The sequence below is a fragment of the Musca autumnalis genome, unplaced genomic scaffold, assembly GCF_047663935.1.
Source record: "Musca autumnalis isolate F117 unplaced genomic scaffold, ASM4766393v1 scaffold_3, whole genome shotgun sequence".
Classification (NCBI taxonomy): Eukaryota; Metazoa; Arthropoda; class Insecta; order Diptera; family Muscidae; genus Musca; species Musca autumnalis.
In genome coordinates this window covers 42,956,006-42,980,406 of record NW_027411866.1, presented here as the reverse complement: position 1 = coordinate 42,980,406, position 24,401 = coordinate 42,956,006, and the positions used below count along the sequence as shown (strand labels likewise).

At 34.6% G+C, this 24,401-nt stretch overlaps 1 protein-coding gene across 1 annotated transcript in view; it reads right to left on the bottom strand.

Annotated features, from left to right (window-relative positions):
• Nucleotides 1–24,401, bottom strand: part of LOC141397121 (uncharacterized) — an 84,188-nt gene that overhangs the window by 25,366 nt on the left and 34,421 nt on the right. The window lies entirely within an intron of this gene.

Sequence of the window (24,401 nt, the reverse complement as noted above, 5' to 3'; positions counted from 1 at the left end):
TTTACATTGAAGGCTAAGATGTAGCATCGGCTGCATCCTAGCATTAAAAAACCTATAAAATATCTCTAATTTGCGCAAAGTGCATACAATTTTTGTCCGCATCCGATTTCAGTGTTCACCATGAAAATCTATATCGATATATATCTATTTCAAGCGAGCAATCAAGAACCGTGGATGTAGCATCACACACTATTTTTTGAGATAAAATGAATGTAGCTCCCTTATAAGTGAAGTTTTCAAATCTCTGTTTCCGCTAAAATGAAGATGCTGCACTAGTTTTTTCATTGCAGTGGAAACGATCCGCAGAAAACGCGATTAAATACGCGATATTTTCAAAAACAATTTTAGGTGATTTTTCTACTTTGGAATTTCTCGTAACTCGCGTTTTAGTAGATGGATTTTCACGAGGAATGATTTATTGGATCAGGAACGTAAAAAACTAAAATGTGCAATCAAGTACGAAGAAATCGAATAACAATTGTTAAAATGAAGGCCGAAAAATATGATTTTTAGAAAAATGTTCACACAAAATTTTCGAATTTGGATGCAGATTTCTATGAAGCTGTGCAGGCTACATTCACAATATTCCTATCAAATAACTCAGAATCGCAAGTACTACAATCCTATATATGGTTTTTATTAAAGCCTGTTTGCGGAATGAAATTAGAAGAAAATTTCAAAAAACACTGTAAATCTGGCTTCAAAATGTCAGCATCATTTAATGGTAGAAGCAGACGAAATTTTGAAAAGTAATACATTAGTGAGATGATCCTTATTTAGTTTGCTGCTGCTTTTACTTTGACAGGAAACTCGAGAGAAGTGTGGTTTACTCACAAATAGAGAGATAACAAAAAAAGACATGGTGGCTTCAACCCATTTTCACCAATTTTATAACATAAATATAGCCACAGCTTCCTTGCAAATTATCTTTTAAGGCCAATATTTTTTGCCACGTCCAAAAACATTTCATTTTATCTAAAAGTATTTAATATTTATAATATACAATCACGAGTCGCGTGTTCTAAAAGGGTAAACCTTGGCTTCAGCTATGTTAAATTTTCAAAAATATTGGTGATATACACTTTGATACGATGAAAATGTGCCTCATCGAAATAATGGTTTTAGACCCCAAGTATGTTTGGACGAAATGTGTTTCAGACAATTTGGAGTCGATCTAGCCATGTCCGTCCGTCTGTCTGTCTGTCTGTCCTGCTGGCTGGAGCGCACGATAACTCTCGAACGGATGAACCGATTCGGTTCAAATGTTGGCTTTCGTAATATTTTGCCCAAACTTAGTTTAAGTTCGAAGGTGAGCTACATCGGTCCAATCCTTCCGGTACCTCCCCCACAAAAGTTCGAAAATGTTCGGAAAAATTGTGCGCACGATAACTCTTGAAGTGAGTAACCGATTTGGTTCATACATTGTATAGCGTAAACTTTCTACCAGAGTAATATGAGGTTCCAATATGGTCTTAATAGGTCCACTGCTTCGGGTACCTCCCACACAAAATTTGAGAAAAGTTCAGTTTAGGGCCATCTCTCGAATCGCTTTGATTTTTGTTTTAGCAACTTGTATTCACTGCACTCCATACGGCGGTACAAGTATCATCAGGGGCAAGTCCATACTTCCTGAGAAAATAGCAGGAAAGTTGGAAAAAACCCCTATGACACCGTGTGAGGTGGTTGGAGCGCAAGATAACTCTCGAACGGATCTGCCGATTTGGATCAAAATATGGCCTTAGTAATATTTTGTCCAAACATAGTTTAAGTTTGAAGATAAGCCATATCGGTCCACTCCTTCAGGTACCTCCCCCACAAAAGTTAAAAAATGTTCGGAAAAATTGTTCGTACGGTAACTCTTGAAGGGAGTGGCCGAATTTGTCTATACTTTACACATCCTAATATATCTACCAGATATAGATCTGGTTCAAATATGGGCTATATTTGTCCACTCCATCCGGTACCTCCCACACAAAATTTCGGATAAGTTCACTTTAAGAGCCGCTATCGAATCACTTTAATTTTTGTTAAAGCAACTTGCATTCGCTGCCTCAATTACGATGGTAAAAGTTTTTTAGGGGCAAGCCCATACTTTTTGAGCAAACAGCTCGAAGAGTGTAAAAACCCCCTATGGCACTATATGTTGTGCCTGGAGATCCACTTACATAAAACTTTTTACCTTTAATCCCAATCAAAATTTTTGTCGGTTCAAACGCCAAAAATATTTAAAACCCCCTAAATACATACGTATTTTGGGAAAAAAATGTTCAATATACACAGGCTGAGGGTATATCTCTGTCGGCAAAGCCGACTGATACTTTTTTACTTGTTTTCGACTAAAATTCGTCAGTATATGTCCACGTTTCGATATAGCCCCCTTGGAACGGTACCTCCCTGTTTTCGTAATACTGATACTTCCTCTTTAAACTGTTCGGTATAGGTCCACGCCATCACATAGCCCCCATGGAAAGGTACCTCCCGATTTTCGGTATTTTGTAAGTTGTGACGTCAATATGAAACAAAACAAATGACTGAAAACAAATGACTGAAATTTGTTATTTAATCTTCCAAGGGGTTATAAAATATTCCAGCAGAGTATTATCAGTATAGATCCATGTCTTTCTTTATCCTTATAGAAGCGTACTTCTAGATTTTCGGTATTTATGAAGTTTTAGATACATACTGAAATATAGGAAATTTGGTATTTTTTTTAGTCTTCTTTGAGTCTAAAAACTCTCCGCCAGAAATTTTTCTGTATTGATCGACGTTTTGAAATAGCCCCCACAGAATGATGTTTTACCGAGATTGCTGAAATTTAGTATTAAGTCTTCTTCATGCACGAAAGAAAACTTATTATTCCTTTTTACTTCAATTCAGCTCGTGGTTCAGGATATAACAAGTTCGGCCCGGCCGAACTTAACGCTGCTCTTACTTGTTTGAGTACAGTATTTACAAAAAGAAAATATTTCGTTGCATCGGGAAACCGTATGCGCATCAAGTGATGTTGAGGATTTCGCGATTTACACGCATTTCAAAAAGTATATTACCCGATACAGTTTTCCTTCAAAATTATTCTCCATTTAAAGGAACCCAAAATGTATTTGAAAGCCTTCCATATCTTCCGCAAGATGTTAGTGTGTATTCGGTAAGTGATTACTATAATAAATGTGCGTTTTCGCGTGAATTTTACCTACAATAGATGAATAACTCTGACCTATTTTTCCTACATTTTCATGAACTAATTCACAAAATAAATTTGAAAAAAATTTTTTTCTTTCAAACATTTTTTTAAATTTGCTCAATATATTTGTTGTTTTTGCCATAACATGCGAACTGCTAAACAGATTTGTAAAGTTTTGGTTTCATTTGAATCTTTGCGATGTTTAGATTACGTACATATTTTTTTTAAATATGTTTAGGATGTATAAACAGCTTGAATTTAAAAATAAGTTGAAAACTACCTATTTTTTGAAATTCTTTCTTATTTTCCGCGAAAATTTACAAATTGTTTAATAAAGTTATGGGACCTCAGTAATCATATAGTACGTTGGAAGTCATTAATTAACAGTACTTCTCAATATAATGAGTAGCGTTTTTTTGTGATTTTTTCTTATTATCAGAATTGAAACCGCCATAACTTTTGCGGGCAATAACCGAAATTAGTATCTCGAACAGATTTGAGAATGGGAATTTTTCTCAATCAATATCAAAAATCTTTCATGTAGCTTAAATTTTTTTTGATTTTTTTTTTTCGATGGAAAACTAAACTCATATACCCTTTCTAGCCTAAAGGCTGAGGGTATAAAAACGTATTCCAACAAACGTTTGCGGAGTGTATCAGAAGAAAATATTTTTTTGCAATAAGGCTTATTGAGGTCACGAACTCACGACTGATACAAAGAAAAAAACAAAATGAAAACAATACAAATACAAACTTAAAGCATGGTTATGTGGGTTCGAATCTTCGGCTTTCCTTTCTCACAATCAAAAATATTCCATAATTAAGCTCAACAAGAAGTATTTACAGCAATCCCACGGCAGCGGGTTCTTTCGTACCGGATTGACCCGAAACCATTGTGTTTCGGCCAGCGGCTGCCAACCCAGCAAAAAACCTATGCTTATACGTAGGTTTCTAGCTGCTACAACAACAACAACAGTTAGTCAATTATATTATTGCAAACGATTAATTTTTAAAAATGTTGATGTTTAATTAGGAGTTACTACAAGAAATTCTTTCAATAATGTTGTGTTTTTTGTACATATCTGTTGATTTACCTGTTACTGACAACATCAAACCAATAAATGCAGAAATCGGTCGGAAATAACAAAAACAACGGGCAAAAAGGATATGTACATGGTTTTTGGTGTCAACTAAATAACTGCAAAATGAATGAATCGGCAATAAAATCGTGGGATTTTCTCCACGATCCGTAATTTTTGATCATAAATTAATTGTTGTGTGTAACATAGACGGTTTATTCAGAAAAAGAGAAAGTCACGTAAACTGATTTCTGTAAATATGCTACATTTGGTCTGTTCCAATTATAATGATGGTAAATCCACCAGAGAAATCGCTAAAAGCACTTCTCATAAGCTGAGAACTGTATACAACATCATATAACGCACCGAGAGAGAAGGTAGGCTAAAACTAAAGAAGTTACACGGCAGGCTCAAAAGAGTAACCCCACGAATTGATAGGAGAATAATTAAAGAAATTGACGAAAGACCCCAAAGCAGCACCAGAAAATTTCTTTCTCTAATTAAAAAAGATTTTGGAGTAAACGTGTCACATGGAAAAGCCAGAAAAGTGCTACATAATAACAAGCCTTCATCACGAGTGACTAGGTAAAACCATTGCCCTCCCAGCACAGAATATAGAAACCTTATAGACTTATTACCGACAACTTTTCAACCTATCTTTAGTATTGGGATGACGTTATATTTTCTGGTGAGATTAAAATATGTTGTACTATCACGATGGTCTCAAAAAGTATTTCGAAAAAATCCTTAAAGCCATGGAAAACAAAAATTTAATACATACCGTAAAGTTCGGAAAACTGTCAGTAATGGTATGGGTTTGTATACTAAGCAGTGACGTTGTTAATATCCAGATTTTGGTGGAAACAATGACAGAGGAGGTTTATTTAGTCCAGTGTAAAACTTTTTTTCACACGTGGGATTGATGGGGACTTTTAGGATGTTACTTCTAATGGCTAAACCTAGCTTTCCACCAAACTTCAGCTTTGTGGGAATTGTTGATATTTCCCCCTTATACGTCTTGTCTATTTTGTCTGGACTATTAGATGTTTTAAAACATTATTTAACCAACAGCGTCAGGAAATTTGGGCCTGTTGGTCCTGAAAATTCAAACAAATTGCAATAAAAGTACTACCAAGATAACGACCCTAAGCATTTATCTAATCTATGTTGGACTTGGTTGTTATACAACTGTACCAAAGTCATTGACACCCCATTCAATTCATGGGTGCACCTAAAGAAAAAAGTCGGAAATATGTCGCCCACTAACCTAAGGAAATAAATAAATGGCAAAAAAAAAATACCAATGGAGTATGACATTCCGAAACTTATTTATTAAGTAGTACTAGTTAACGACGGAATTAACGACGAATGTCGGTAGATAACGATAATTTTCGGTAAGTGCTATTCTGTGCACTTATTTTACAGATTTTTTTCGGTAAGTAACGTCGTTAACTACCGAAAAGTATCGTTAACTTAACAAAAAAATTTTGAAAATAATATATATTTTGAGGAATAATAAAGCAAAAAAGAAGTCATCTATGCAAATTTCAAAAATTGCATAGTTCCGTTTTGAGAAAATACGAATGTGGCGACATACGAACGACCCTTTCGTCATGTTAATAGTTTCTGATATGTTCTTGAAAGTGAAATATGGAATGCACTTCGAATTCGTTGGCGATCATGTATAATTACTGGAGGACAACGTCGGAAATAAGTATGTATTACAATTTGGATTTTTGGTTTTTAACGAGTGTATGTAATTGTTTTAAGTTAGGCATACGAGGCAAGGCTTGTGTATGAATTCAAAATACATCGAAAATGCAGTATAAGATGATCTGTGGAAAACTATGAACTTTGTCGCCCAGGGCGATGATAACAGTCGCGGCGATAGTCGCGGAAGTCACCCTGAAGTGACCTCCGTTGTGAAGAAATGAACCACGCCGGCGTGTCGTCTTGGAAGTTACTCCAGCGACACTTCTAAAAGATCGTTTCCGCGATAGTTCTTAGAATTACAAAAAAAAAAATTTTTTTCTGTTTATTTTTGTTTTAATTTTTTATTTTTATTTTTATTTAATTTTTTACTTTTATTTTTTTTTAACGTACGCTCTTTTATAGAAATTATTCATTGGAATTTCCGCCTACATTAATTTTGTCATTTTAAAAATGTGATGTTTAGTTGCCTGACTTGGGAAGCGAACCCGGACCTTCAGAGTGCAAAGCAAGTATGCTTACTACTGCACCACCGTCTCATGTAATCATCAGATAGAAAAAATGACAATATTAGTTCAAATGTGTTGAATCATTAAATAAATGTAAACAATCGCCTTGGAAGTCACTCAGAAGTCACTCCGAAGTGTCGGCATACGCGATAAAAGGTAATCACAATAAGGCTATACAAATTGTTTGTGTAATTCACCCACGATCTTCCTTGGGGTGTCTCCGGAGTGACTTCCTAGGCGAGGGAGTGCGAAACTCACTTCCATATGCTGGCAGGGTTCTCACACAACATGAAGAGCCTTTACCAGGAATCTATGTTATGTTCAATAACAAAGGAGTGTCTCATGGAATTAGAAAATACGTATCTACCGGATCCTTTACTCAACGTCTTACAATATCATTTAAAATGTACATACATAGCTACAATGTGGTTAAAAGTATAGCTAATATAAACATGAAAATTTACTGATTAACAGACCATTTGTTATTGAACCCAAAATGAGGATAAGACTTTCCCTTCCCGTCGTATTTCCCATTGCAATTTTGGCAATTAAATTGATGGAATAGTTTAATGTCGTTGTAAGGTCTGGAATTGTTGTTGTAGCAGTATAGGTTTGACGCTGGATTGTTTTCGTTTCAATCTGGTAGAAAAAAAAATCAACTGCCGTAGGATTGTGTTCGTAATGTCAGAAGTGTTGAAGATAGGTTCACTGAAGGCACTACTGAAAATCAGAAGAGACTTGAGATGAATATTGTCATGTCGGAGCCAATCTCAATCTTCGATTGTTATATAAACCCCCTACGTCACTAGTTTTATTCCGTCACAACATCAAAATACAAATTAATATTTTATTTTCAATACTTCATTACTGAATGTACTTCATATTATATGTAGGGAAATAGAAAACATGCGATTTTAAATGAAAAGGGTTGGATGATACTTAAATTTGCACATTACAATACCGGTCCCTTGTGAAACATCCCATTCAATATGTGACAAACCGGGCAACTTAAGCTTCGGACAAGTTTCTGAATGGCAAAACCGAATGTATTGAAACACATGCACAATATTTACGAATTAGAGTTTGCCATTGAAGGGACTACTTGAAAAATCAAGCGGCATATGAGCAACATCATTATTGAATAAGGCCTTCCTTGATATCCAAACATACATATGCACCACCACAAATAAGTGAAAGTTTAGAGATTCCGTTTATATTTCGTCTAAAAATGTTCAAAATATGTTTAGTGATTCTATTCGGACTGAATACTTACCAAATATTTATATTTTATCTCAATATTATTATAATTTGTGGCAAAATGTTCCTTAATATATTTTTTGACATTTTCTGTTTCTACCGATATTTGTCGTTTAGACTTACCGATTTCAACAATCGGTAAGGTAGAATTACATAATAGCATAATCGTTATTGCAATCGAATTTTTTCGTTAGTTAACAATGTCGATTCGATACATAAAAAAGTTACAGAATTCCACTACAGATACGTTTACAAGCTGTTTTTGATTACCATAGTGTGCATACGAAATATTAGAACCAATTTTTTTTTCGAAAAAAATGACATGATATCTAAAAAGGTTTGAATTTTGCAATTCTTTAATTGACAGTACAAATAATGAGTTGTTCTCCTTTTTGTAATTTTAAGAATTTTTTTAGTGAAATTTAGCTACTTTTTTATTTTATTTTATTAATAAACATCTGTAAGAATTATACTGTTAACAAAAATATTAATAATGATATTTATGTATACCAATAAAAGGATGTTTTATTTACAATTTTGCAATAATTATACCCTCAGCATTTATGCTAACGAGGGTATATGGCGAAAAACAAAAATCCTTTGCAATTCCATTTGAAAAAAATTAAAAAAATTTATGCGAGCACATAGGTTAAGAAAAAAATTATGGTTTCAAATCTGTTCGCGTTCACAAAATTGGACGATGCGCGCAAAAGTTATAGCGCTTTTTATTCTCATATAAAGAAAAAATATTTAAAAATATCTTATTTGTTGTTATGACAAAATGTATGCATAAATCGTTAACAGCATTCCATATCTATTCGTAGATGTTTAAATAGTTATTTAATTTATTATTATTTTCGCGGAAAATCAACAAATAATAAAAAAATATTTTAAGTAAATCCAAATTATCCTGTCTCAGAGTCCGTACAAACCCTCAAAAAATAAATTAAAAAATATGTGCGGAATCTGGACAATGCGTAGAAAAATATGATACCAAATTTATAGAGATTGGGTACATAAATTGCATATTATAGCAACAACAAAAGAGAAAAACTTATTGTTGGAAAATATTGTTGCAAATATATTTTTTGGTTTGATTCGAAAAATTAGAAAAAATATTTGGGAGTTCTCCAACTATTTCGCTAAAATCCCATACAATAATTAATGTGTGCTGCTAAAACTTCATCAAGAAATATGGTTTACCATCGTGAAAGCTTATTTGCTTGCTGTGATAACTTATAAGGATAGGAAATTAAGAGAAATATTGAAATTACAATCATTCAAAAAATGTGGAAATTAAAAAGCCTATTATTCGCGAATTAGTTAAAATCAGTTGATGCGCTTCCGTTTTTGGATACAGCGAATCAATCTTTTTCAATATCTATGCATATTTCGATGTTTCACTCAGCGGTCAAAGTGTGCCGCCAGTTGCATCACACAATGCAAAAAACCTTAAAGTGGGTAAAAATCGCGCAATTTGCATACGATTTTGATGCGCATCCGGTTTCAGTAGCACCCATCAAAAATACGTCTATATACACATATTTCAAACAGATTCTTCAAGAACCGCGGTTGTGCCACCACATTATATTTTTGGTAAAAAACCCATATTACTCGCGAATCTTTGTAATTTATGACACGCGTTTTCGGAAATATTATAATGGCGTACAAAGGATTCCATTTACGTAAAAAAATTTTAAAGAAAATCGCGGTTTAGTACGCGGATTTGTCAAAATAAATTTTTGCTGATTTTCCTTTTTTCAGGGAATCTATATCCGCGGTTTTAGTGGATGGATTCGATCGCGGATGGACTCATTAGATCCGTCTCGTAAAAAAACTAAATTCACGCGGCGTACAAAGGAAATTGAATGACACTTGTAAATTTTAAACGCAAAAAATAGGTTTTTAAAAAAATTCACGCATCAAATATTCGCCTTTAGACTCAAATTACTAGGATGCTGTAAGGAGCACACTCATGAGATATGCATTAAACGACGTAAAATCACGAGTTTTATAATCCTATTATGAGTTTTGAATATTATCTTGTTGCGCGTCTGAATTATTAAAACAATTCAAAAAACCCCGAAATTCCGGCTTCAAAATGTCAGCATGAATTTTATGTGGATGCAGTGGATGTATCGAAAAATGATACACTAGTATCATATTGTCCATGAAGCATTTTTTGAGTGTTTCTTTGGGCATATGTCTATAAAATGTAAGGTTAAGCCTGAAATCGGAAGGGAGCATAAAAAAAACTTGTTGGCTTCAACCCATTTTTACCTATTTTTCTACATTGATGCCAACACAGCTTCCACGTAAATTAATTTTAATGGTCGACCTTATGGGATTCCTTCTAAAACACTTCATTTTAAAGAATGTATATCATACTATATAGAATATGTTAACAGTTCGCGAATTCTGAATGGGTGAAACTCGGATTCATTGATTGTAAAATATTTTTGGTTTTCGCCATGAAAGTGTATCATACAGACAAAATGTGCCTCATGAAAATAATGGTTTTAGACCACAACTATGTTTGGACGAAATGTGTTTAAGACAATTTGGAGTCGATTTAGCAATGTCCGTCCGTCTGTCTGACTGGCTGGCTGGTGCGCACGATATCTCTCGAAAGGATGAGCTGATTGGGTCCAAAATTTGGCTTTCGTAATATTTTGTCCAAACTTAGTTTAAGTTCGAAGATGGGTTATATCGGTCCACTCCTTCCGGTACCTCCCCCACAAAAGTTCGAAAATGTTCGGAAAATTTGTGCCCACGATAACTCTTGAAGGAAGAAACCGATGTGGTCCATACTTTGCACATCGTGAAATTTCTACCAGACTTAGATGCGGTTCCAATAAGGACTCAATCGGTCCACTCCTTCGGGTACCTCCCACACAAAATTTCGGAAAAGTTCAGTTTAGGACCAGCTCTCGAATAGCTTCGGTTTTTGTTGTAACATCTTGTATTCGCTGCCTCCCATACGATGGTACAAGCTTTATCTGGGGCAAGTCCATACTTCCTGATACCGTGTAGTGGTTGGAGCTCGAGGTAACACTCGAAAGCTTTGCTGATTCGGTCCAAAATTTGGCCTTCGTAATATTTAGTCCAAACATAGTTTAAATTCGAAGATAAACCATATCGGTCCACTCCTTCAGGTACCTCCCCCACAAAACTTCAAAAATGTTCGGAAAATTTGTGCCCACGATAACTCTTGAAGGGAGTGACCGATGTAATCCATACTTTGCACATCCTAATATATCTACCAGATATAGATCAGGTTCGAATATGGACTATATTTGTCTACTCCTTCTGGTACATCTCACACAAAATTTCGGATAAGTTCACTTTAAGACCTGCTCTCGAATCACTTTGATTTTTGTTGAACCGATTTGCATTCGCTACCTCCATAACGACGGTAAATGTTTTTCAGGGGCAAGTCCATATTTCTTGGGAAAACAGCTCGAAAGGTGTAAAAAAACTCCTATGTCACCATAGGTGGCGGTCGGAGAGCACGATAACTCTCAAACAGTTTAACCGATTTGGTGCAACATTTGGTCTTCGTCATATTATATCCAAACATAGTTTCATGGGGCAATACCGGTCCACAAACTTCCGGTACTTCTCCCCAATATTAAAAAAATTTAACTATAATGCTAGGGCGATATCACCAAACTTTCGATCTCTTAATATTTTGTCAAAATTTAGAGTAACTTCTAAAACGACCCATATTGGTCCTCTCCTTAAGGTACTTCCCCCCCACAAAAGTTCAACATTAGTGAAGTTAGTTCCTAATCCACATTTTTGTCGGCAAGTTCAAATGTCCAAAAAGGGCAACAAAATTCTGAAGAGACCTTAAGTACATTCGATCTGTCCGTAGGTGAAAGTTTCACTTCACATTGGCTGAGGGTATATATCTGTCGGCAAGCCGACTGACACTTTTTTACTTGTTTTAGTTTTGCAATAATTAAGTTGATTAACTGTATTTCATAGGTTGTGTTGAAATTGGCTTGATATTATATCTGAATGAAAAAGACGATTTTGTCAATATATAAACTTACCGTACCCTATACAGAACCTACGATAGTATGTCGAGAGTAAATTCTTTGTATGGCTCTTGCTGGAACTATTTACTCTCTTTTTGCTTTTGTCGCCATATCATTCCCACTTACATATACTGGCCTCACATGAGATGGACACAAGCTATTGAAAGACTTATATTGAACTGGGGCTAATAAGAGCGATATTTTCGACAGCTTTATGTTTTTTCCTGTCTAGGGTACCGACAATATTTTGAAATGCAGAAAGGCCAAATAATTAACTAAATTCATTTCATTACTTTACTTGATTTGAAGATTTTTATAAAATAAACGTTGTATAAAAGGTATTTCCATATAGCATTCTGACCTGAGATGGATACAAGCTATTGACAGAAACACATAAAGAAAGTGCTATGATATGAGAAATGGGGTTAAAATCGCATTTTCAGAGATCCAGTTTTCTATTATGAATCTGGTTTCATAGGTTTAAAAATTGGACAATTCACCCCTTCTTTGGTCTAGTCTGGTACCGAACCCTCAACGATGGGCTAAGGAATTTGTTTAGTATTATAACGTATACCTACATACACAACAAATTTTGTGAATGGAATGGAAATACAAACAAAACAAGTAAAAAAGTATCAGTCGGCTTTGCCGACAGAGATATCAGCAAAAATGTCTAAAATCGTCTTTTCCATTTCAAAAAAATCAAAAAAAAATTTTTGATACTACATCTATGATTTTTGGTACATAGATTAAGAAAAAAATCGTCATTCCAAATCTGTTTTCGTTACCAACTTTGATTGTTGCGCGCAAAAGATATGACCGTTTTAATTATGCTAATTAGAAAAAATTCTAAAAAAATCGCGGCTTAATATAGTAAGCTGTTATATCCAATTGTCGTTAACTGAATTCGCACCCTTTGAGAATATGCAAAAAAAATTCAAAAAGTTTCAATGGATTCGCGAAAAATTAAATTTATTAAATAATTTCACGTATTTACAAACATATTTTTGAAACAATAGCGCTTATACTTACAAAAAAATATATAAAAAAATTATAGCAGCATCCAGACATTGTGAGGAATAAAATGAAACCTAATTCGTGAAGTTTGGAGCTATAGTATTCGTGTTATTTGCAAAAATACAATGAAAATGTGACGAAAAAAATAAAAATTATGTTATTCTAATTTAATTTTTTTATGGTTTTATAGGAAATGTTGAAGAAAAAATGATTGCGTTCTTCGTCATTTTCGTCCAAATTTCACGCAATAATGAAGATATTCCGTTGCAACAACTTTTTCACTTATAGTTTTCCTATTGGCGAATATTTTTAGAAAATTATATTAAATCACAAGGAATTCCAATTGTGGCATAACATTAAAATAATGTTATATTGAATATTACAACATTTGAAACGCATATAAACCGCGTAATAGTGAAAATGACATGATGCGCATCCGATTTTCCAAAACAGCGAATCAATCCCTCTTATTTGATATACACTTTGTGAAATTCCATTTGACGACCACGATGTAGCATCAGTTGCATGTTAGGGTGCAATAAACAGTAAAATGCCCATAATTTCCACGAAGTACATTTGCATTTTATGCGCATCCGATTTCAATGATCACCATTAAAAAATACATCATCCTATGTCATTTCAATGCGATCCATCAAGAACCGTGGATGTAGCATCGCACTCAGTTTTTAGAAAAAATCTATTATATCTCCGGATTCGCGAACGTTTTTCAATATCTGTTTTCGCACATTTTAAATATGCGTTTCGCTCTATTTATCTAAGTAGGAATCACACATCTAAAACGCGTCTAAATACGCGATATTTTCAAAAATATTTTTTGCATATTTTCGAAATTTGAGGGGTATCATATCCGCCGATCTAGTGGATGGATTTAGACGCGCAAAGGCTTGTTAGATTCAGAACGTAAAAAAACTAAATTCACGTGGGTTTCCACTGAAATCGAAAGGCATTTGTAAGTTTTGAATCCAAAAAAGTGGTTTTTAAAAAAAAAATACGTACAAAAATTTCGACTTTAAGCTGAGATTGTTGTGAACCTTTGAAGGCTACATGCCTTAGTTATACATCAAAAAATGCGTAATCGCGAGTACTATAATCTCATAATCAGTTTTTAAACGAGTACAGTTGCGCGTTCCGATTAGAGCAAAAATTCAAAAAACCCAATTTTTCAGTCTTCAAAATGTCAGCATCCGTTTGAGATAGATGCGGTGGTTATATTAAAAAAACATACATTAGAAACTTCATCTCTGAAGTGTATTCTTTAACTTCTTCTTTGAACATTATACTCTGCATTGTATTGTACAGCCACTAATTGAAAACTGACTTAAAAAAACTCGTTTCCTTCAACGATTTTTTTCTATTTTTTTACATTAATATGACCACAGCTTCCGCTCAAATTATAATTTTAAGAAATCCATCGGTGAATCGTGCTAAAACAGTTTATTTTACCTAAATGCGTTCAAAAGTTATGGTATATTACAACAATTCGCGAGATACAATACCCCATACCTCAGTTTCAACAGAAGTAAATTTTCTACAAAAAGGCCGATATACCCTCAGACTGTGTATATTGAAACAATTTTTTTCCAAAAAACGCATGTATTTAGGGAGTTTTAAAAATGTTGGGCGTTTGAACTGACAAAAATGTTGATTAGGATTTAATATCAAAAGTTTTGCGAAGGAGATACTAAAAAGAATGGATCTCCAGCCACTACATATGGTACCATAGGGGTTTTTTAGAACTTCAGGGATTTTTGCTCAAGAAGTATGAACTTGCCCCTGAAACAACTTTTACCATCGCAATTGTGGCACCAATGCAAGTTGCTTCAACAAAAATCAAAGTGATTCGAAAGCCGGTCTTAAAGTGAACATGTATCCGAAATTTTGAGTGGGAGGTACCGGATGGAGTGGACAAATATAGTCCATATTTGAACCTGATCTATATCTGGTAGATATATTAGGATGTGTAAAGTATGGGCCAATTCGGCCACTCTCTTCAAGAGTTATCGTACGCACAATTTTTCCGAACATTTTTGAACTTTTGTGGGGGAGGTACCTGAAGGAGTGGACCGATATGGCTTATCTTCGAACTTAAACTATGTTTGGACAAAATATTACTAAGGCCAAACTTTGGACCGAATCGGCAGACCTGTTCGAGAGTTATTTTGCCCTCCAACCTCCTCACACGGTGTCATAGGGGTTTTTTGCAACTTTCAGGCTATTTTCTCAGGAAGTATGGACTTGCCCCTGATGAAACTTATACCGTCGTATGGAGGGCAGTGAATACAAGTTGCTTAAGCAAAAATCAAAGCGATTCGAGATATGTTCCTAAACTGAACTTTTCCAAAATTTTGTGTGGGAGGTACCCGACGGAGTGGACCGATTGAGTCCATATTAAAACTTGATCTAAGTCTGGTACACGCTCCACGATGGGCAAAGTATGGACCAAATCGGTTACACCCTTCAAGAGTTATCGTGCGTACAAATTTTCCGAACATTTTCGAACTTTTGTGGGGGAGGTACCGGAAGGAGTGGACCGATATAGCTCATCTTCGAACTTAAACTAAGTTTGGACAAAATATTACGAAAACCAAAATTTGAACCGAATCGGTTCATCCCTTCGAGAGTTATCGTGCGCTCCAGCCAGCCAGGCAGACAGACAGACAGACAGACGGACGGACATTGCTCAATCGACTCCAAATTGTCTGAAACACATTTCGTCCAAACATACTTGGGGTCTAAAACCATTATTTCGATGAGGCACATTTTGCCCGTATGAAAGTGTATATACCCTTCATAGCCTAAAGGCTGAGGGTATAATTATTAGATAAATCAAAATATAATTTTATATGATATCAACTTATATTATATGGAAGTTTATTGTTTACTTGAGCTTTGGAAGTTCAAATTTTACTGCAAGGATTATAATTCCGCCAATAGTTTATTACTTTTTTCCTACTATATCGGAGTAGGTACATATCGAGCCCTTCCCGCGAAAAAGATGTAAGCGACATTTTTCGATTTTCGTTTTTTTACGGAAATCTATGAAGAATATTCCAACACACCATCTCCCAAATTTTTAGAACTCAGCCATGTACCGTTACTAAATTAGAGCAAAAACAATTTTGATGTAAGCGCCATTTTTGTCTTTTGTGTACATTTGTTTATGACAGCGAATTGTCGCTTACATCAAATTGCACATTTACATACCATGTCGTTATTCAACTATATTGCAAGAAATACGTTTTAATCTTATAATTCTTCAAATAAATACTTTCTATAAAATTAGTGTGCTTTGTTTTTAAATTGTAGATAAGAATTACTCTAAAAATGATTTGTTTCAAATATTTTTTTTGATGTAACCGCCACTTCTCAAAGTAAAAGCCTGATTGCGTGACAGCGAAAAAGATGTAAGCGACACAAACTACCGTTATGTTGAAGATATTCCACAATTTTTTTATTTTCTCAGTAAATAGGATTTAATAACAGAACTATACCAAATTTAAATACACAATTTTGGTTATATCAAAAGTTATTCAATAAAAACCGTCTCCTGTAAAATTAGCTTTTTGTCGCTTACACCATGTAAAACGTGATGCTGATTTGAAATTCATGTGGTCACTCAAAGGGTGCTGTAGCAACTACACCAATATATTCATTCCGCCATTTAAATAAAACTTCCCAGCAAACCAATCGTACCGACATCGTAACGAAATCGGAACAAAATTCGGACGATACGTCCGATATCTGATGCGAAATCGTAACGATATCTTAACGAAAGTTGTATGAAGTGGTTGACATAATTTCGAAACGAAATGTCGGAATGACATCTGATCGATTTCGGTCCGATTTCGTAACGAAATCTGAAGAAAATCCTTGGGAAATTCGGAAAGGAAATTTCTTTTCGACATTTCTTTCCGAAATCGGAACGAAATCGGTACAAAAACTGAACTATTTCCCCTCCAAAAATCGTTTAGAAATCTGAACGACTTTGCTTCCGAAATTGTTCAGTCGTGTCGGACATCAGACATTTGGTTTGCTGGGTTGTTAAGAAGGATGTGTAAAATTTTGTGTGAATATTTATGGTACGCTTAAGCATGAGTATGTCCATTTGTTTGTGTGTGAGAGATCTATAAACCACGACTTATTCATTTAATTCACACTTTATGTGTTTTTCCACACTTATAAACGCCTAGATATTCAGTATGCCAATGTGTTGTATGTGTGTGATTTTCCTTTTCCTTGTTTTTCTCAGACCCACATGAATTCCTGTCTGTATTTCCATATGTGTACATGTAAAGTGTACATACGATTCTCTCGTCTTCCTCATAGATGTATGTTTGTACACATATAAATTATAAATGAGCTAAGTGCGGCACGGCACATAAGAGTTATCATGCCTATAAAACCAAATTCGGTTAAATGTGTGAATTGCCCACAAAAAATCAAACGGAGTAAGAAATCCTCCTTTTTCCTGTTTTGATTTTCGTCTTTTTTTTTTGTAGCCAGAAGTAATGCTTGAGATGTGATTGGGAATTTGTGGCAAAATAAACAAAATAATAAAGTTGTCTGATTTCTGGAGATGCGAAAATTTAATTTCAAGCAAATACAATTTACACTTTTAAAAAGGTTTAGCTTTGAAGTAGGCTTTATTAAAGATAAAAGATTTATTTTTTATATAAAACGTGTAGGTTATGTAATGTATTTTTATGTCAGCTTTAAACTAACCTACATATACTTCAAATAAATAAAAAGTAAAAATGCACCCTAAAAATTGTCATGAATAAAATATAAGTTGCTTTCATAGAAATTCGCAGTCATTGAAATTTGCTCCATGACAGCCGCTCTCCGCTTTGTCTGTAGCAATATTTTACAACAGTTAAGCCACAAAGGATTTAATATTATTTTTTAAGAAATTAAACGATATCTTTGTCAAGTAGAAATGATTAAAGCAGCGACGAAAATAGCCAAAGTGGGACATATCTAAATTTTGTACTGCATTTTCAACTCAACATCTTAAAGGCTAAAATAAAATTAGGTTAGGTTTAGGTTCATTCTGAAATATAAAGAGCATAGTAGAGTGTTTAGAATATAGTACAGAAAGATTGAAGCATAAACGTTTTTTAATGGTGGTTTTACAAACTTGGGCGTGCCCCGGACTCTTTACTCATAGCCACGCAAATAAAAAGGAATTGTACAAATAAATTTGTACCTAAGATAATTGATTTTCTAAAATTATAAATTTCAAAAAATATTTACAAGACATAACAATATGACTTATAGCCTTTTCAAACATACGGATATTGTAAAAATTTGAACATATTTTTATATGTATTTGAAGATTTAGCTTAAGTTTCCATTAAAAGTATATCATTGTGAACTTTGCTAAAAGTTTTAATATTTTTTGTGATATATTTTCTCCAATTTCAAATAAATGTATGTTGAATTTCTATGTCAACTTTTATAATCTTTTATATATTGTTCACAAAATCCATCTATCAAAGCCTTGAAATATGCAACAATTGCATGCATATCCCTTGTGATGTGATGAGCATGACGAAGAAAAATACCAAAATAGAAAACTAAAAACAAGAAAAAGTACTCGTTATTTGTGAACAACAAACATAATGGATGGAAAATGTGAACATGAAATGAAAAGTGAAATAAATATTTAATATCCCTGGCCTAGTTTTTAGGGTTGTGAAATACTAAAATATTAAAAGTGTGGGAAATGCAGAAAATGCGGGACGTTTTAACACATTATTAAATGTTGGTTTTTCATTTTTACTTAATTTTTTTATGAGATTTCCATTCCAACATTAATAGCAAAGTATTTGAAAATTCTTAAATAGTTTTTTGTTTACCCAATGCTAATTTCAGGAAAACGTATGTCCAATTTGTATGTCCTTTTATAGGCGACAAGGCAACCGAAATCAAAATACAATTTTGCTGCAAAGATGTTCGTTCCTTCAGTTGTATCTCCTAATTTAAACTTTAATGTTTTTGAATTAAGAACAGGCACATGATTTTTCGCCCAGGACAAGGGTCGGAGGTACTTATTAGTCTGCGCTAACCGTTACTGCGTACAATGTTCCATCCTCTTACGTTACACTCGTAGGAACAACACATGGTGAAAAATTCAAATGAAAAAATCAAACCCCAAAAAACCCCTAGGTCGCAGGTCAACACTAGCCAGGTCAGCAGTGCCAGTCAGCACTAAAACCAATTTTGACACACTTTAGTACAATTCTCTCCTGAGAGATAGAATGAAAAATGCGAATGGGAACGAAAAAGTCCATCCGACGTTTGGAAAGCCCTGTATCAGAAGCCAAAGTTCATTTTCCGCAAAATCGCTCGGAATGATGCAGTGAACGAACAGATTGAGGTGGACAAGCTCACTTTTACTAAAATTGTCGAGTTAAAATATCTCAAACAGACGATAGTCCATCTACCTCCAAGCGAGAACGTTCCCGGACAGAGGACATAAAGCATGCTTAGAGGAAAAAGCAAAACCACAACCACTGTGTTTTCAACAATAAAACGAGACTTAAACGAAGTCTTTAATGTCAACCCGATGGTTGATGACGCTAACGATAAATAAGTTAAATTTAAAATCTGCGTGGTCCGAAGGTGAAAGCGATGTAAATGAAGTCGACGATGTCGAAGAGCTGATGGAGAACAATGTGAAGTATCGCAGAGTCCCTTCCCAGCAAAATTTGAAGGAAGGGGTTCTTTGCGATGACATGATTTCATGGCATCTTTTGTATTGGTTCAAAGGAAGTCGTGAAAGATCCATTTGAACCCATGCTAAGGATGACGTGAAAGATCGGATCTTTTCATCAACAATTGAATCCATTCCATCGATCCAATAGATATGAATTTTGTATTTTTGTATACACAAATTTTTATAATATATAAGATTAATTATTTACAATAGGCTTGATGTTGTCGGAGACTCGAAATCACAACCAACGTTGTGAAAACTCTCGTCGTAATCATAATGTCATTGCAAAGGGTTGGTGAAAATGACATGCCAAAGCAATGGTGGAAATGACATGCCAAATCATTGGTTAAAATGACATGTCAAAGCATTGGTGTAAATGACATGCTTTGGATCCAAAAATGAATAGCATCTTTTGGGGTCCACGCTCATATAAAATTCATATATGAAGATGCTAAAAAGATGACATGCCAGATCACTTTCACCCATGATTGAATGACATCTTGGCATCGAACATTTTGCTGGATTAGAATAACCTGTGGATCCCAAGGAGGATCTAGACATAGGCATCATTCATGATCCCTACGTTAACGAAGTAAAGCGCCTGGATAACAGAGGCTACAAAACCATTTACATGAAGGATAACGGTAAGCCTAGATAGAGTCGAAAACAGTAAAACGTTTTCCTATGACTCCGGTTTGGTACATCGGGCGTCACCGTGGCAAGAGTGTAACTGGAGAATTGTAAGTAGTCTCTTATCGCCTCTTTCTACATGCCCCAATCAAGAGAAACCTCACCAAGTGAGGTCTGGAGTACCGTAAGGGCCATTCATCCTCAAATCGCCACCATCATTGGCAAGATATACCTAAAAAAGGTAAGCCATTAAATAACAATTTTACTACGAGGGGAAACTGAAAAGTTGCTGGCCTAGGTAACACGCAGTTTCGCCAGGCGTAATCTGCCATTGCAATAGAGGTACTAACCCAACTTTTGTACGTCTAAGCTCGGACAATTATAGGGAGTTGCAGGAAGTCATTGATCTCACTCCAAAATCCGACAGACCGCATATCGGAAGTGCATAATTGGATAGTTTCCGATAAGAAGACTTTCTCAGATCACTATTGGATACTTCTTTTCACCATACCTGATTTAAATGTTTCCTATGAGAACAAATTGGGTGAAGTTCAATAGGGTTTTGAAATATAAATTTATTACGACGCATGGTGGTCGAAAGCACTGATCTAGCGGCGCGAAATTAATAACTTGCAAACGAATTGAGATACGTAACTGAAATTTTGCGCAAACTCAGCTTGTTTCTGTGGGTAATAATGGGCCAAATATGAACAATATCGGCTAATGTTTTGGTATAGCCCCCATATAACGGTACCTTCCGATTTTCGGTATTTTTAGGATTTAAGCCACAATTTCGTACTAAATTAGCTGTAATTTGGTACTTAGGGTTCCTAGTGGTCACAAAATATTTTCACCAATAATTATGGACATAGGTGCACGTTTTGATATAGCCCCCATGTAACCGTACCTCCCAATTTAAGGTATTTTGAATATCATGACCACATTTTTAAACCAACTTAGCTGTAATTTTGCATTCCGTGTTCTCACTGCGTATAAAATCGTCTTACAAAACATTTTCAATACGGATTTATGTTTCGATGTAGCCCCTTTTATGGGACCCCCGATTCGTTGAATTTTTACTTGTTATCCCATATTTAATAACATATTTAGCTATAATATGGTATTTTAGTGTCTCCGGGGGTAGAACTCCTCCTTGCAAACATTTCTCAAGATAGGTCCATATTTTGATTTAGCTCCCATACAAATGCACAGCTAAATTTGTATGAATTTCAGGCAAAATCCCTTATTTTAATAGTGCAGTCATCAAAAGATTTGCAAATATTTGCAGCCCTAATGTGGTTTTTCCGTATCGAGAGAGTCCAATTTCAGTGTGCGACGGTACAATTTTTTTCCGTCGTAAGTCCATATTTCCTGAGATAGCGGTCCAAAAGGGAGTATAAGATTTGGCCCAAAGTTTGCACATTGAAAAATTTCTTTTAAACACACGCAGAAAAATTTATGTTAGAAATATGTTTGGATCCAAACAAATATATGTTTGGGACCGGTTGCAAACAAATTAATGTTTGGATCCAAACAAATATATGTTTGCAACATTTTGTAACATATCTCAATTTGATATGTTTGGGTACCAACATATTTTTTATGTTAGAACATTTTTTCATGGGTGGAGAGAGGATGTTTGTCAACGAGAGTAATAACAGTGCTCTCGCGGCTGTGGATTGCTGTTTTATAATGAAGAGTTGTGTGTATTATATAATAGAAGACGTAGAAGCGAAGAAGGGGGCTTTGGTGGCGTGTATGCGACAAACTCGCGTGTTTCTTGTTTTGTTGTTGTTAACCAACTTAGGAGGAGAAGAAGAAAAGAAGAAATGATATGAATTATATTTTATTTCTTTCTTCAGTGTTTTAGATGCCTTTGTAGAGTCAAGACGGCAAAGTGAGTGAATAAATCGGTGTTTTGTGTTTTCTTAAAGAAATTGTGCTTTTTAGTAAATTAAATGCCCAATACATTTTATAATTGAATCGGAAAGTTGAATGGAATTATTTTATTGGACAAGGAAGACATCGCATTTAATATTGGTAATTACATACATACTTATGTATATTTGAAATATGGCATATCCATATTTATTTATTACATTACATAATCATTTGATTCTAGATGTCGATTCCCCGCTGATGATTTCAACTATGAGGACAATTTGTTTTATTTCACAACAAAGGAGAAGCGTTCAACTACGTATATATATTTATACCCTATACCACAATGTGGAAAAGGGTATAATAAGTTTGTTTTCCCAAAAATTCATGTAACGCCGCGAAATATTCGTCGTAGACCCCTCATGTGGTATACCAAACTTCATATCTCGACGAGATAAAGCGATTTAGCGATGTGTGTCCGTCCGTCCGTCCGTCCGTCTGTCCGTCCATTAAAAATTGTAATCAAGCTAGAGGCCGCAATTATGGACCGATTGTCACGAAATTTAGTATGGAGGTCGGGTTTGCACCAGAATAGAACTGATTAGTTTTTGGCGATGATCGTGAAATGTTAAAGGGATGAAATGGACCAAAAACAAAATTTTTGCTCGATTTTGTAGCCGCTCTGTAGGTCGCAATAATAGTCCGATCGGCGCGAAATTTTAAACGTAGTTTTGGTTTGAGATGAAGAAGTAGCGTGCAAGTCAACGGTATGATCGGATAATATTTAGCGGGTTAAATTGATCAAAACTTTTGTGTGAAAATTGGTAAAATTTCTAATGCACATCTTATAACAGCTAGCCCGGAAAGCTAGTGCACAGGGATAGTGGTATAGGGTATCACATGGTCGGCCCCGTCCGACTAGTCTGTTCTTACTTGTTTTTCTTTTTAAAAGTGTGACTATTTACAAATTATTTCAATCAGTTTTTCTTTTATTAAATTGTGTTATGTATTTCTTTGGAATTTTGTATGTACCTATGTGTTTGTTGTTCTTTTGCCTTCCAATAAACAACCTCAACATTTGTGTGTTTACTATGGAGATAGCCAGTGAGTTCTTACTGAGAGCAAGTGAGCACACATTTTAAAGTGTTTTACATTGAATTTTACGCTCCCTTGCTCTTAGTAAGCGCTCACTGGTGCATGTGTTTGTTTTTTTTTTGTGCCTTTTGGGTTTGTATTTTTTTGCACCCAAACATATAAAATGTTTGCACCCAAACATAAAATTGTTTCCACCCAAACATAAAATTGTTTGCACCCAAACATATATATGTTTGCACCCAAACATATATTTGTTTCCATCCAAACATATATTTGTTTGCAGACCCAAACATATATTATGTTTGGGACTGTTGCAAACATATATATGTTTGCTGCAAAATATGTTTGGGACATATGTTAGAGAGGCCGATTTTTTTTTGCGTGCAGTTGGTTTTAAACTTTTTACCGAAGATACTCTATTTGGTACTGTTTACAATTACGGTTTATCAGAAAGTTGATTTCAATAAAATTCTAAACATTTAGTCAAACTTAGCAAATGTTTAGCTATTTAAGAATTTTAAGTTTGATTTGGTAACTGTTTTATTTTAATGTATAGAATTAATTGAAGCATACTGGTACTTGTAGAAATATGCATTTTATTCAAATATGCTAGGTTTTTAACTCATACAACAACCAAAATATTTTACTAACATCCCCAAATGTTGTTTCTATGCCTCTTTTGTATACTCCAATTTAAAGAAGAAGAAAAAACATTTTTAGATGAAATGTGGCTGTATAAAAATCCACTGGCTCACATTCGAAAAGTTGCCAAGTAATTTGCGTTGCATTCTTGGTAGGGCTTGATTCCAAAGTGCACATGTAATTTTCTTCTTCCTGGTTAATTTACATTTTAACCAAAATACAAATTTAAAAAAAAAAAAAACGACTACAGACACAAAAACCACAATAACTTTTTGTTGGTTTTGTTGCCTCATTCTTAATTTCAGCATATTTTTGTTTTGTTCGATGTTTCTTGGCCAGTGCGGTTTTTTTGTTACCGTCTCTTTCTGTAAGGATGTTTGTCACCCAGGATATGGGTATTTGTGTGTTAATGTTTTCTGGTTTTTTTCCCATTACATTTTTTTACAGGTAGATCTCATCACCCTGATCACAAATATATATAACATTTATTGCGGAGGTCCATAGTTCCCGAGATAAGGGCCTCCAAAGTTCCGAAAATTCCTTTGTATATAACTTCACTATTCAAAACGGATAGTAATAATATGGGTATCGTTTTAAAGCTTATGAAGCATATTGTAT